The sequence below is a fragment of the Phoca vitulina genome, unplaced genomic scaffold (assembly GCF_004348235.1).
Source record: "Phoca vitulina isolate PV1807 unplaced genomic scaffold, GSC_HSeal_1.0 scaffold3, whole genome shotgun sequence".
Taxonomy (NCBI): domain Eukaryota; kingdom Metazoa; phylum Chordata; class Mammalia; order Carnivora; family Phocidae; genus Phoca; species Phoca vitulina.
Window position 1 is genome coordinate 40,487,131 of NW_022589706.1, and position 14,845 is coordinate 40,501,975.

The 14,845-nt window shown below is 39.7% G+C and overlaps 1 pseudogene; it reads right to left on the reverse strand.

Moving 5' to 3' along the window:
• Positions 1-1,923: 1,923 nt before the first annotated feature.
• Positions 1,924-2,032, reverse strand: LOC116630324 (annotated as a pseudogene).
• Positions 2,033-14,845: the final 12,813 nt, after the last annotated feature.

Consider the following 14,845-nt stretch of genomic DNA (forward strand, 5'->3'; position numbering starts at 1 on the left):
CCCCCCCCCCCCCCCCCCCCCCGTCTGGTTTTCCACCCCGGGGGCTGCCCTAAAGTTCTTTCCCATCGCTACCAGGCACCCTCCCGCTGCCGTTTATCCTCCGATATCTGCTCGCTTCGAACCTCAAAACCAACCGCCTGAGATATTCTGTTTGTAGAGATCCAGATCTTCTTACATCTCAGGCTGGTTTCGTGGGTGCTCAGAGTGGTCTGGTAGATATCCAGCTCAGTTCCGGGGACCAGTTGAAATAGGGTCCCCTACTCCTCCACCATCTTTCCCCTCCCTCAGGTCTTGTTTTTTTTAACCCATTCCATCACCTTCTATCTTCTGATGGGAGCATTTAGTCCATTTACATTCAAGTAATTATGGATAGGTATGTATTTATTGCCATTTTGTTATTTGTCTTGTGTTTGTTTTTGTGGCTCTTCTTTGTTCCTTTCTTCCTTTCCTCTCTTCTCTCACCATAAGTTGGCTTTCTTTAGTGATATACTTTGATTCCTTTCTCTTTGTTTTTTGCAAATTTATTACTGGTTTTTGATTTGTGGTTACCATTAGGTTTGTATGTAACATCTTCTGCCTGTAGCAGTCTATGTGAAGTTGATGGTTGCTTAAGTTTGAACTCATTCTTGACTCCTCTCTTCCCCTTGTTTTAGGTATATGGTGTCATACTTTACTTACTTTTGCTTAGTGAGTCCTTTGAGTCATATTTACTGATATTATTACTGCTTTTGAGCTTTCTACTTTTGTTATTTTACTTATGGTCTTCCCTTTCTACTCACAAAGTCCCCTTTAACATTTCTTGTAGGGCTGGTTTAATGGTCATGAATCCCTTTAACTTTTGTTTGTCTGGGAAACTCTATCTCTCCTTCTATTCTGAGTGATAGCCTTGCTGGATCGAGTACTCTAGCCAGTTTTTTCCCTTTTGGCACTTTGTTTTGTTTTTAAAGATTTATTTATTTATTTTTAGAGAGTGAGAGAGCAGGTGAGTGGGTGGAGGGGCAGGGGGAGAGAGAATCTCCAGCAGACCCTCCACTGAGTGTGGAGCCTGATGCAGGGCTTGACCCCACTACCCTGGGATCATGACCTGAGCTGAAACCAAGAGTCGGGTGCTCAACCGACTGAGCCACACAGGCATCCCTCAGCTCTTTGAATATATCATGTCACTCCTTTCTGGCCTGCAAAGTTTCTTTGAAAAATCTGCTGGTAAAAGCTTATGGGTTTTCCCTTGTATGTAACTGTTTTCTTTTCTCCTGTTTCTTTTAGGATTCATTGTTTATCACTGCTTTTTTGCCATTTTAATCACTTAATTACTTAAGTCTATACTTAGTTACTATGTATTTTTTTGTGAACATCCTGGATCTGAATTTATGTTTTCTTCCCCAAATTTGAGAGGTTTTTAGCCGTTATTTCTTCAAATAAATTTTCTGCCCCCCTTGCTCTCTCTTCTTTCGGGATTCCTATAATGTGAATGTTGTTACACTTGTTGGAGTCACTGAGTCCCCTAAATCTATTCTCATTTTGTATAATGTTTTTTACTCTCATCTACTCAGCTTGTTTACTTTCTATTACTCTGTCCTTCAGACCATTGATTTGTTGTTTTGCGTCTTCTAACCTACTCTTTATTCCATCTAGTATTTTAATTTCAATTATTGTATTCTTCATCTCTGTTTGGTCCTTTTTTTTACCTCTTTGTTAAGGGTCTCACTGATGTCTTCCGCTTTTTTCTCAAGTCCAACAAGTATCTTTATGGTCTTTACTTTAAATTCTCTATCAGGCATATTGCCTATCTCTCTTTCATTAGGTCTCTTGCTATGATTTTGTCCTGTTTCTTTAATTTTTGACATATTCCTTTGTTTTCTCATTTTGTCTGTTTCTCTGCATCTGTTTTTGTGTGTTAGGAAAGTCAGCTACATCACTTGCTTTTAAAATATGGAATGCTTCATGTACTTATGTGTCATCCTTGGGCATGGGCCATGCTAATCTTCTCTGTATGGTTCCAGTTTTTTAGTATATGTGATGCCAAAGTGAGTACTTTAGTTCCTTTTTTGAAGTTACCTTATCAAACAGGGTAGTTGAATAAAACCCAGTTTTATAAGCTCCCCATTCACTGTATAATAAAGATTTTCTCTGCTCTTTTTCCTGGGTTCTTATGAGGGAACTTCTAAATCCTTGGAATTTCCCAGGGGACAGGAGTATCTTTGTTATTCACTGTGGGACCCCAGGATTACCTCTGAGTTTATGCTAATTCCTGGTGGGGCCCTAGATGTCAACATGGGGACTGGCCAAGTTGGAAAAACAACTGTATGATTAGAGGGTTGAGGTTTTGATTCAGGTGATATTAACCTGACCTCCTGATCTTTGGGGAAAGGAGAGGAGCTGGAGATTAAGGTCTGTCATACGGTCAATGATTATATACACCAAGGTTTAGTTGAACCCTGGTTGGTAATCATACATTGATGTGCTGGAAGGATGACATGTCCTAAAGACATAGAAGCTTTGTGTTTGTGACCCTCTTAGATCTTGATCTCTTCATTTCTCTGTTCCTGTCTTGTGTTCTTTGTAATACAACTTTAATCATAAGTATAGCACTTTCCTAAGTTCTGTGGATTATTCTAGTGAATTTATATGTAGCTCCAAGTCCTTTATAGAACAGCACTTATTTTCACATCTGACTTGATTCCTTGTGTATGTATTTCCCTTGGCCAGACTCTAGAGGGGCAGAGGGGCAGCATGGGATTTAGGCAGGAAAGTTTCCTCAGTCCCTTGATTCAGAGCTCTACAAATATGACTTCTGATTTTTATTGTAATGTTGCAGACTAAGGATTATTTTATTATTCCACTTTACAGATGAGGAGGGTGACGCTCAGAGATATTGGGGAAAAACTTACCATAGTTAAAATTCAAGGCTCTTCCTGCGTATCACAGAGATGCCCTAAAACTTCCAATTGCATGAACTGTTACATTACTACTTATATATTGTCTTTCTTAACTCATAGTAATAATAATAATAATAATAATAATAAAATGACTAGCATATGTATTATTTACTATATGCTAAGTACTGTTCTAAGTTAATGTGTGTGTATGTATGTATGCATGTCTGGATCTGGTTGGGCTGCTATAACAAAATTCCACAGAGTTTGTGGCTTATAGACAACAGAAATTTACTTTCTACCATTCTGGAGGTTGGGAAGTCCAAGATCAAAGCATAGGAAGATTCAGTGTCTGGTGAGGGCCCACTTTTGTCAAGGGAGCTCTCTGACGCCTCTTCTATAAAGACACTAATTCCATTCATAAGGGTTCCATCCTCATGACCTGATCACCTTCTAAGAGCCACGCCTCTGTATCATCACAAGTGGTGAAATCTGTATCTGAATCCAAGTAGGTTGACTGTGGAGTTCATATTCTTAGTCACTGATGTATACTGCTCCTTAGAAAAATTGTGACGGCAGCTAATATACTGGGAGCAGTCACTGTGTGCCAGGCATAACACATGCCTGTGTTAATGTATCTAATTTTCACAGCCATCCTGTACTAGAGACTATTATTAACCCATTTTGTAGATGATGAAACCAAAGTACAGAGAGGTTAGATACTTGCTCAAGGCCATCAAGTTGGTTTAGCGGAGCTCACACTGCTGTGTGAAAGAATCACCCCAGTTCTCTTATTTGCTTGAGGAAGAATGTTTAAGTGACAAGACTGGCTAAGGGGAAGATAGTTTCCCCTGTGTGGTTCCTTGGGGACATTGCTAAACCTTGTAGAAAGAAAAGGAGAGAAGTGGGCAGGGTACTGTTGAGAATTGCTCACATTTGCCCTGAAGTTAAGACACCGGAGATAATTCATAGATGGGGAGACAGTCCCTGAGTTACTTGTGGCCAGCATTAGAGTAGTAAATCCTCCATCCTCATGGGAATATGTGTCAAGGAGCTCCTTTCCAGTTTATAGCTCTGAGAGGATTGTCAAGTGCCTGGTGTTCCTCTTGTTTCTGCCTCTCCAGGCAGCCAAGAGACAGATTGGGCTGCAGTTTTGCTGAAGCTGGTCATTCTGCAGGTTGTTCAGACATGTGATGGTGTATTTTTCCTCGCGCCATTATGCTGTGGGTAGGAATTACTGACTTACACCCTCTCTGTCACATCTTTTCTACTTTCGCAACCTCTGTTTACAGATCCTAGGGGATCAAACCTTACTTTTACAAAACCGCAACTTATCTCAACAAGCTTTTACCATGAAAGGAAGAGATAAACCTTTTAAAAAATACATCTTTTAATTGTTTCATTTGGGTAGAGAAAGAATAAACTATAAGTAATTTTTACACGGGTGTGTACATAGATAATTATTTCTCTAAAAAGAGTAATAGAGACAACGAAGTATGCCTGGTGGGGTGCACAGCAGTGTGCTGGAAATATTGATCCAGGGACTGGAAGCTTGTTATCAGATAAGAAATTAAAAAGAACTGCACAGCTCACTCATACTCTGCGTGAGCACGCGGCATCTGTGCTCTGGGTTCAATGCCGGCTTCCCATCTGCTTGGTGACACAATTTAAGGAGTCAAGGTGGAGACTGTGATCTATGGGCTCACGGTGATTGGATCCTCACTCCTGAACTGTGCCTCTTTCTCAGCAGGGGCTGGTGACAGCTGAAATACTGAAGTCCTCTTGGGAAGAATTCTGTATCGGGACTCTTCAGGCAGGGAGGTCCCCAGGAGAGGGCCGTCAGAGGTAGAATGAATGTCCTGTTATCCTGCAGCAGCCTAAATCTGTTGACTTCCACTGGCCCCTGGCAGAGTTGTCAGGCACTAACATTTGGCTTAATTTAGTGATGACAGCTCCGGGGCGAGGGGAGGTAAGGTGAAGGCCAAATTGACAGGGTTGTGGGCTCAGCGTCCTTTCTTCTTTTCCTCTGTTTTTCACCCTGACACCTCCTCTTGGGTTTTCTTTCTTGGTTAAATTTGTTAGTTGGTCCCAGCACCATCTATGCTGTTGCCCCCATCTGGGAACCCTGGAATCATTTTCCACTTGTTCTTTCTTATTTCTTATGTCCAGTTAGCCATCTCAGTCTGGCATTTGACCCTTGAAACATGTTTTTCAGAAGAGACGATCCCTTCCATTGTTGAGATCGATGCTAAATCAGATTCTTCTCATAAGAGAACTTCCTAAAAGTTTCTCTGTCATCAGTGTGGCCCTCTCCAATTTAAGAACAACACAGATTCCAGAATGATTTTTCTAAATTGGTAGCTCTCAAACATTTCTGCATACCTGAATCATCAGGGAGCTTTTAAAACTGATGTCCAGACCATACCCCATACCAATTAAATCAAGATCTCTTGGGGTTGGACCTTGACAATTTTCTATATCTTCCTGAATGAAGCCAGTGTATGGTCATGTCTGAATCATTGTCTGATCATATCTAATTCCGTTTCTCTCACTCAGAAATTTTTAATGGCTTTTCATTACCTGCAGAATTGAAAGCTTGTACTCCTTAACTTTGAATTTCTAGCCCTTTATGATCTGGCACTAACCACTATTTTTGTTTGTTTTTAGTTCTTTATTTAAATTCATTTTAGTTAACATATACTATATTATTAGTTTCAGGGGTAGAATTTAGTGAGTCATCAGTTGTATATAATATCCAGTGCTCATTATATCAAGTGTCCTCCTTAATGCCTATCACCCAATTACCCCTTTGCCCCACCTAGCTCCCCTCCAGCAACCCTTTGTTTGTTTCCTAGAGTTCAGTGTCTCTTATGGTTTGCCTCCGTCTCAATTTTCATCTTATTTTATTTTTCTTTCCCTTCCCTTATGTTGATCTGTTTTGTTTCTTTTTTTTTTTTTTTTAAAGATTTTATTTATTTATTTGAGAGAATGAGAGAGAGAGAGCACATGAGAGGGGGGAGGGTCAGAGGGAGAAGCAGACTCCCTGTTGAGCAGGGAGCCTGATGCGGGACTCGACCCTGGGACTCCAGGATCATGACCTGAGCCGAAGGCAGTCGCTTAACCAGCTGAGCCACCCAGGCGCCCTGTTTTGTTTCTTAAATTTCACATATGAATGAAATCGTATGGTATTTGTCTTTCTCTGACTGATTGATTTCACTTAGTATAATACCCTCTAGTTCCATCCATTTCATTGCAAATGGCAAGATTTCATTCTTTTTTCATGGCTGAGTAATATTCCATTGTGTGTGTGTGTGTGTGTGTGTGTGTGTGTGTGTGTGTGTATACACACCACATCTTCTTTATCCATTCATCTGTCGATGGACATCTGGGCTATTTCCATATTTTGGCTATTTGGACATTGCTGCTACAAACATTGGGGTGCATGTGCCTCTTTGAATCACTATACTTACATCCTTTGGTTAAATACCTAGTAGTGCAGTTGCTGGGTCATAAGGTAGTTCTATTTTTAAAATTTTGAGGAACCTCTGTACTGTTTTCCAGAGTAGCTGCACTAGTTTACATTCCCACCAATAGTGTAAGGGGGTTCCCCTTTCTCTACATCCTTGCCAACATCTCTTGTTTCCTGAGATCCTAACTACTATTTTTAATCCTTTCTGTATCTTTCTATTTCTGGTTCTAATCTACTGTCTTGGGTTACTCACTATTCCTTATATGTGCCATGCCCTTTCTTTCCTCAGTGATTTTGCTCATATTTTTTTCTTCTTCTAGGATTGCTATTCTATCATTCATTGATCCAGACACTATTTTTACTGTTTGCTATGTTAAGACACCTTGTCAGGCAATGGTGAGCAAAAGAAGATGCTGTTTTCAGCCTCTTAGGTCTTATAGACCTGCTATAAATGTACAGTTGTTACTGTGACAGATACTACACAACAGAGTCATACCATGCTCTAAGGGCTTATAGTGGGGGGCTGATCTCCTTAGAGTGGTGAAGGTTTCTCCTGAGAAAGAGATGCTGGAGATTTCTTAGGGGGTCTAATGGCTAAAGAAATAAAATTAGGTTTCTTACCTTAAAAAGGAAAAGAAAAGAAAAGACCATGATTGTAGTAAACTTTTCTAGGATGAGTTGTCCTGGCAGAGGGAGTGGTGTGAGCAATGGCAGGAGGGGGCATGGCAAGGACACAGACTAAAAGAAGAGCTAGGTATCCTGACCAGGCTGGAGGGGAAATGGGGCAGGCTGTACAGGGCCCAGAATCCTGTTCATGGACTTTTGTTCTAGGAGCAATGGGAAACCACCGAAGGGTTTTTAGAAAGGGGATGTGCTGTTCTTGTTTTTTTTTTTTTAAAGATACCTCTGGGTTCTGGTTGAAGAATAGACCATATAAAGCATATAAAGCACAGTAGATGTGGATAGATCAGATGGTAGCTAATTAGTAGTCCAGGCCAGAGAGGTGTGACTTGAAGGGCTTGCTCCCATGTCATCTCTGTGAGGTGAAGCTCATCCAGAGGGAGAGAAGGGCAAGGGTAAAAATTAGACTGGACTTTCCATAGGCTTCACTACTACACTACAAACTACCCAGATGACGAGGTAATCTTGATCTCTGGATCAGGATGAGTGACACATTCTATAAGCATCACAGCCACTCTTTTGTTTCCTGAAAGCAGAGACTTTTCCTTCTCATTCCTTCTCATTGTCCATAATGAACACTCAGCGCTCACTGAAATGAGAAACAGCATATGGACTTTTGGAGCCAGATAGCTTGGATGGGACTTGTAGCTTGCCACTTCCTAGTTCTGTGACTTTGGGCAAATTAACTTGTGTCTCTCTGCCTTGGTTTCCTTATTCCCCTCAAAAGGTTGTTGTATTGAAGGAGTTCATAAAATGTACTTAAATAGTGGCTGGTACATGGTAGGTACTACATTTGCGTTTGCCATTATTATCATTAATAAGAGCATTTATCTCATTTTGTCAGGATCTGGTTGCTTTAGGAAAGGGCTTGAAAGGAAGTAGTAAGACTTAAATTTTCATCAGATTCCTCTCACATGATCTATAGGGTATTTGTGTAGGGAGACTTTATATTGTCTCTAATTTGCTCACCGTGTTAGAGATTATGATGGTTAATTTTATGTAGCAATTTGACTGGGCAGTGGGGTACCCAGAAATTTGGTCAAACATTATTTGGGGTGTGTTTGTGAAGGTGTTTCTGGGTGAGGTTACCATTAGAATTGGTAGACTGAGTAATGCAGATTGCCCTCCCTATAGTGAGTGGATCTCATCCAATCAGATGAAGGCCTGAATAGAATAAAAGGCTGGCTAAGAAGAAAGTCAATGGTCTGACTTCTTGAGCTGGACATCAGTCTTTTCCTTCCTTTGGACTTGAACTGAAGTACCATCTCTTCTTGGGTCTTGAACCTGCCAGCTTTCAGATAAGAACAACAACTTGCATTTTCCTGGGTCTGCAGCTTGCCCAGGAGATCTTAGGACTTGTCAACCTCCATAATTATGTGTTACTTCCTTATAATAAATCTATGTCTGTCTGTCTGTCTGTCTATGTGTTATTTGTTTTGTTTCTCTGGAGAACACTGAGTAAATACAGAGATGGTGAAGGAAGGGTTTCTAAATAAGGTTTTATTATCCTAGTGGAAACCCTTGGAGTAAGTAGTCATGATCCAAACTAATGGCTAAAGACATCTAGTTAGCACTCGCTCTGCATTTACCCTACTTTTTAAAAAAATGTCAATGTCATGACTGTAGTAAGAAAGATCTCTAGCAAGTTTGATGCTGTACTTAATTATAGGTGCCTCATTCATCATGCCCATAGGCTGCTTTCTAGCTGGACCCCTCTGAGGAGCTATTTTCCCTCTTGGTCTAGATGAAGTAAATGATGTAAGAGTTAGATGTGTCCCCTTTTTCTCTTTCCATTCCGGTTCTCTGGCTCCTTTCCTTACCCCACATCCATCTTCACAGTGCAGAGTCCAAACAGAATATTTTATTTTTTTCTTAAGTTATCACAGCTTTTAAGGGAGCAAATGAATCTTTTTCTTTTTTATCATAAAACTACTACAACTTGTGTCTACCAGTACAGGGTGCTTCTTCTTTCCTATAGCATTGCCTTCCAGCAAAACACTGTGGCTCTCCTTTGTCCAAAGTCAAACTGTAAATCCAGTTACTTTATAACAATATTGAATGAAATGAAAATCTTTGAAGTTTCTCTTCTCTGACTTAACATTTGGTTGAGAAAAATGAAGTTGCCATTGTTTGAGCTGATGAAGACTAAATGGACTGCTTCTGAATTTAATTGAGTCTCTGTTTGAATAATATCCATGGTGGGTCCTACTGCAGTGTTTGGTGATTAATGGTGAGAACGAACAACAGTAACATCTGGACCCAAAGCTGTTCTTGGCTTAGAAGGTGTTCATTCCTTTGAGAAAAAGGATTCTCTGCATCATTGTCCAAATAATCATTAGCAGATAGATCAGCTGAGACATTTTAATTAAAGTTTCAAAATGTAGGGAGAAGAAAAGTTTCTTAACAATCTTTTTTTATGTATACAAGTTAAAATAAAAATTATCTTATTAAAAAAGGAGATAGGCTTCTACTTCCTCTGAGGAAGAGAAGGAAGGGTGAATTATGAAGTGGCATTTGTTTGCTAATAAATAGGTACACAAAAAGCAGAACTTGGGCCTAGGATATGTTGCAGTCAGTTTTAAATATCATGGTAGGAAGGGGCGCCTGGGTGGCTCAGTTGGTTAAGTGACTGCCTTCGGCTCAGGTCATGATTCTGGAGTCCGGGGATCAAGTCCCGCATCGGGCTCCCCACTCAGCGGGGAGTCTGCTTCTCCCTCTGACCCTCCTCCCTCTCAGGCTCTCTCTCTCCCATTCTCTCTCTCAGATAAATAAAATCTTAAAAAAAAAATAAAAAAAAATTAAATATCATGGTAGGAAATATTTTAGAGAACTTTGAGGAATCATACAGATTTGAGAAATAGTTTTGCCTGGTTTTATTATATAAATTTTTATGAACTAAATAAAATAGTAGTTATGGAAAATATTAGTGATGAATAATTAAGATGATATAAGAAATAAAAGCATAGGAATGTTTTGGAAGATTTTGTTTTTACATGTTGACTATACTGGAATTATTACAGAATGTTGGGTAAATAAAATGATTTCTGTGTCTGTGCTTATTATCATAGGCATTCCCTAGAAAGAGGGGGAGACAGCTAATCAAATACATCAATAAATTACTTGGAAAGGGTATCTTAACTGAAGATATTTTAGTTTAATGCTCAACTAAAAATATAAGGAATACATTTAACAGAGCAAATGTTTATAAGATTTAACCCTGAGGAGTTGCGGGATCTAGTAAAATGATTTACATCATAGGGAGTCTGACTCCCTATAATGTGAAATCTCCCCTAATGATAAAGATTTGTCTTTTTAGCTTTGTGCCTGTTGGAATTGAAAAACCCACATACTTTCTGCCCAAGATGAAAATACTTGCTTTGCACAGAATGACAAGTTTAGTGATTATCTTACATTGAGATAATAGTTTAATAAGAGCATACTATTTTTTTTGTAGAATATGCAAACACATCTAATTACTTTATAGGGTTGGAGTCTGTTTAGTTTAATTATTCAGCAAATAGTATTGAGCTTCTGTTGTCTATAGGCACTATGCTTTATGAAGAATATACAAGTGAGTTAAATCTGGCTTTGGTCCTCAGAGAGATTATAGTCTAGTAGGGGAGATAAAAAAACTTGAATTAAAGGGAGACTATGGTGAGCATCACTATGGGTTGGCAGAGAGCCTCTGCTCATCAGAGTCACAGAGTCATGCAGTGATCCAGGGTAATAGAGCTTCCACCATTTGCCACCTCAGATGTTGCTGGTTACTTGTCAAGAGAAAAGGTACTGGAGCATCTCTCATCACACTGGCAATTAAATGTTCAACCTAGAAAGGACATTTGTAACTTCCTCTACAACTCAAAGTCCAGAGAGAATCACAGGGCTTTACCTGATCAGATAATGCAAGTCTGCCATGTGAAAAACTACCTGGAACTGGAAATAAGTGGCAAGCAGCATTAATGGCTATTCCAAGAGCTGATCCTCTTCTGTTGGAATATCCAGATGCCCTTGATTCTGTGGGATGAAATTAAATGGGAATATTTAAGAGGGATAATAATTCGGCTTTAGATTCACAATTGCAACATAGATTCAAAAATCTGTGCTGGTGGTGTGAATCATGACATTTCATATTAAATAATAAAAGATAGTTTTCTTGCAGAACAATTTTAAGAGATTTTTGTGTCTGGTCTCTTGCTTGCTTTCCGTCTGTGATTGCAAGGGACAGCAGTAACATTTAATTTAAAGCAAAGCACCTTCCTAAGCAAAGTGACTTGCTTGTCTAATGGTTCTTAACAAAATGTCTGTTAGGCTTTCATCTTCTCTGAGAACAGAAGAGGGTTAAGTGAGTTACAGGGAGATTTTGAAATTTCTCTGCCTTCTGGCTTTTTATAATATCTGGCAGTGTTTGCCCCTCTCATTCTTCTTTTTCAGTTTTTTTCAAAGTGATTCTTGTCTGTTTGTTTCAACATTAATGGCAGTGTTGCTTAGATAATAGAAGTAAACAGCAACAACCACAATAAAGCAACACAAATAAAAGAGTTAAATATGAAACAAGGGTTAAATAATTATGTCCAAAACAATTCTGAAAATCAAGTGAATGTAGTTGAATAGGTCGATTATGTTTGTCATTACTACTATTCTAGAAATTTCTCTATTTATAGCACTCATTTTACAAAGAGATGATCCTGTTGGGAATTATAAATGAAATATCTTGGCCAAATTTGTGAAAGTCAGATTCATAAATGGCTTCTGAGACAAACTAGAATATGGTTCATCTTTAAAGGTGACCTGCAGGAGGATAAGCAAGACCTTCTGAGCCATCACTGTCTTCTGGAATTCTCCAAAGTCTCACCATGCCAAGAGAGAATATGCTTTCTTTATAAGCATCATCCAGAAGTTAGAGGTAGAGTGAGAGTTTTGTTATATGATCATTGGAGAGATTTCAAATAGTCAAAACCCTACTTTTAATGAACAGTGCTAATTGCCAGTGGGATACCATGCCACAAATTCAGACACTGAAATGTACTGCAGTACAGGAAAAGGTTGGGTTGACATTGCTTAGAGAAAGAGGGTTAAAGGAGACAACATTTATTGTGGACTTCAAACCAGGTACTTTTATTTATATTATCTCATACTATCCTTGTAATAAAACTTGGAGGCAGGTTTATGACACTCCTGTATTTATAGATGAGGAAACTCAGGTTGAGAAGGGCTTGCCAATTAGCTTTGAAATGGGATACACGGGATTGGCATTCATGTGTGTTGAACTCTAAACCATGCTCTTTCCATGATACCACCCGCTTCCTTGGATCATTTGGTTAAGGAGGGGGGAAAAGTGGGATAAGGAGAAATGGAACCAGGAAGATTTTAGAAAGGGATAGTATCTTAATCTCCTTTTCTGTCATTTTCCATGGACCTTCAAAGCTTTTTACTTTTGACCTTGGGGCATTGAATCTATAGATACATAGTAATTTTGATCTGAGGAAAAATCATGGTTGGGCCGCTAGAATTATTCTGCTTTCCAGTGAACCCAAGGGCAACTTCAGATTTGCTTTGCCTTATGTAAAGGATGGCCTGTTATTTTATAGAACCACCCATAATGTATCACATTTTGAATCACATTTAGTTTTTGAATATCTATGACTTGTATTGGTTATATATTTTTGAACCATGTGATGTTTAAAGGAGCAGTTTTTCTTCTTTCTTCCCAGGTTTATTTAGCCTCAATCACTAGAGGCTTATTTACTTTCTATGATAGGTGGGCACTTTCAAACCATCCTGACAATACAGAAGTATCCAAGGCCTAGTTTAGTTACTCAAACTAAAGATTTCTTTGGAATATCAGAAATAAAAACTAGAGGTTCCTGGTCAAGGACTGAGTAAATAGCTTATACTTTAATCAAGCTATGATGTCTTTTTTTTTTTTTTTTAAAGATTTTATTTATTTATTTGACAGAGAGCGAGAACACAAGTAGGCAGAGCAGCAGGCAGAGAGAGAGGGAGAAGCAGGCTTCCCGCTGAGCAGGGAGCCCGACACGGGGCTCCATCCCAGGACCCTGGGATCATGACCTGAGCTGAAGGAAGACGCTTAACTGACTGAGCCACCCGGGCGCCCCAAGCTATGATGTCTTTGAGTGTAACAGGGGCAACATGCAAAAATAACTAAAGCTCCTTTCTCTTAGGAAGTGGCAGTAATAAGTCTGATACTTGTATAGAAAATATTACTCGAGGATAAGTACATTTCTTTTATTTATTTATTTGACAGAGAGAATGAGCAGGCAGGCAGAGGGAGAAGCAGGCTCTCTGCTGAAAAAGGAGTCCAATGCAGACTCAATCCCAGGACCCTGGGATCATGACCTGAGCCGAAGGCAGATGCTTAACCAACTGAGCCACCCAGGAATCCCCATTTCAATGCAATATAGTGATATCATATTTGCATAACACTCTTCAGTTTATAAAGCATTTCCTTGCAGAGTCTCTCTTCCATTACGCAGGTATGACAGTTGGTATCATAGCCTCATTACCTGGTGAAAAAGTAGAGAGTTAGGAAGTGTAAGTGCCTTGTCCAAGATCACATAATCAGATATAGAATTCAGGTTCTCTAAATCCAAAATCAGATCTTCTGAGGACTAAAGGACTGTGCCTGCATATTTGTGACCACTTATGAGAAAAGATTTCACAGGCAGGGTCACTGTTAATCCCACTTGTTCCAAAATAGCACTTCAGTCCCCGCCTCCCGGCACCCCCCCCTCCCCGCCCCAGTCTCCCTGTACAGTAATGGTAGCTCTTATTCTACCATTAACTTTTGGGTGATGCTTATAAAGCATATACTCTCTATCACTGTCAGTGGAAGACTTTGGAGAATTTAATGAGATAGTTAATGGTCTAGAAGGTCTTTCTTGTTTTCCCAGTCCATTACCAATGTTCATATAGGTTCCATAGATACTCTCAGATAGCATTTCCCTAAATCATGTAGATTGTACTTCTTTTTTTTTTTTTTTTAAAGATTTTATTTATTTATTTGAGAGAGAGAGAGAGTACAAGCAGGGGAACAGCAGAGGGAGAGGGAGAAGCAGGTTCCCTGCTGAGCAGGGAGCCCGATGTGGTGTTCGATCCCAGGACCTGGGATCATGACCCGAGCCAAAGGCAGATGCTTAACTGACTGAGCCACCCAGGCACCCCTGTAGATTGTACTTCTTAGCTGTGTGATCTTCTTCTTCTTCTTTTTAAAGAGATTTATTTATTTGAGAGAGAGAGAGAACGAGAGAATGAGAAGGAGGGGCAGAGGGAGAGGGACAGAGAATCTCAAGTAGACTCTGCGCTGAGTGCTGAGCCTGACATGGGGCTCTATTCCACAACTTGAGCTGAAACCAAGAATTGGAGGCTTAACCGACTGCACCATCCAAGTGTCCCTTAACTGTGATCTTGTACAAATTACTTAACCCCTCTGGGCCCAGTTCCATTTGTAAATGGGGATAATAACCATCCCTGCTATGAGCATGAAATGAGTTGATCTATTCAAATGAAACATTTAGAATAGTCCTGGCACATAGTAGTACTCAACAAACGTTGGACATTATTATTAATACATGCAAAATGCTTGACACCCAGTAAGTGCTCAGTAAATGTGAGTTTAAAAAATTAAGGAAGGAGGAAGAAAGGAAGACAAACTATACTGAATTCATAGCTTTTGGAAGGTAGACTTTGATGGCTAGAAAGAGCAGCAGAACTAACATCCTCCCCCCTCCCCCAATTTATAAACAGTGACCCTAATGTAGCAGAACAGTGAACCTCTTCTGCTCCAGACTCTGCTAAAGTTTAT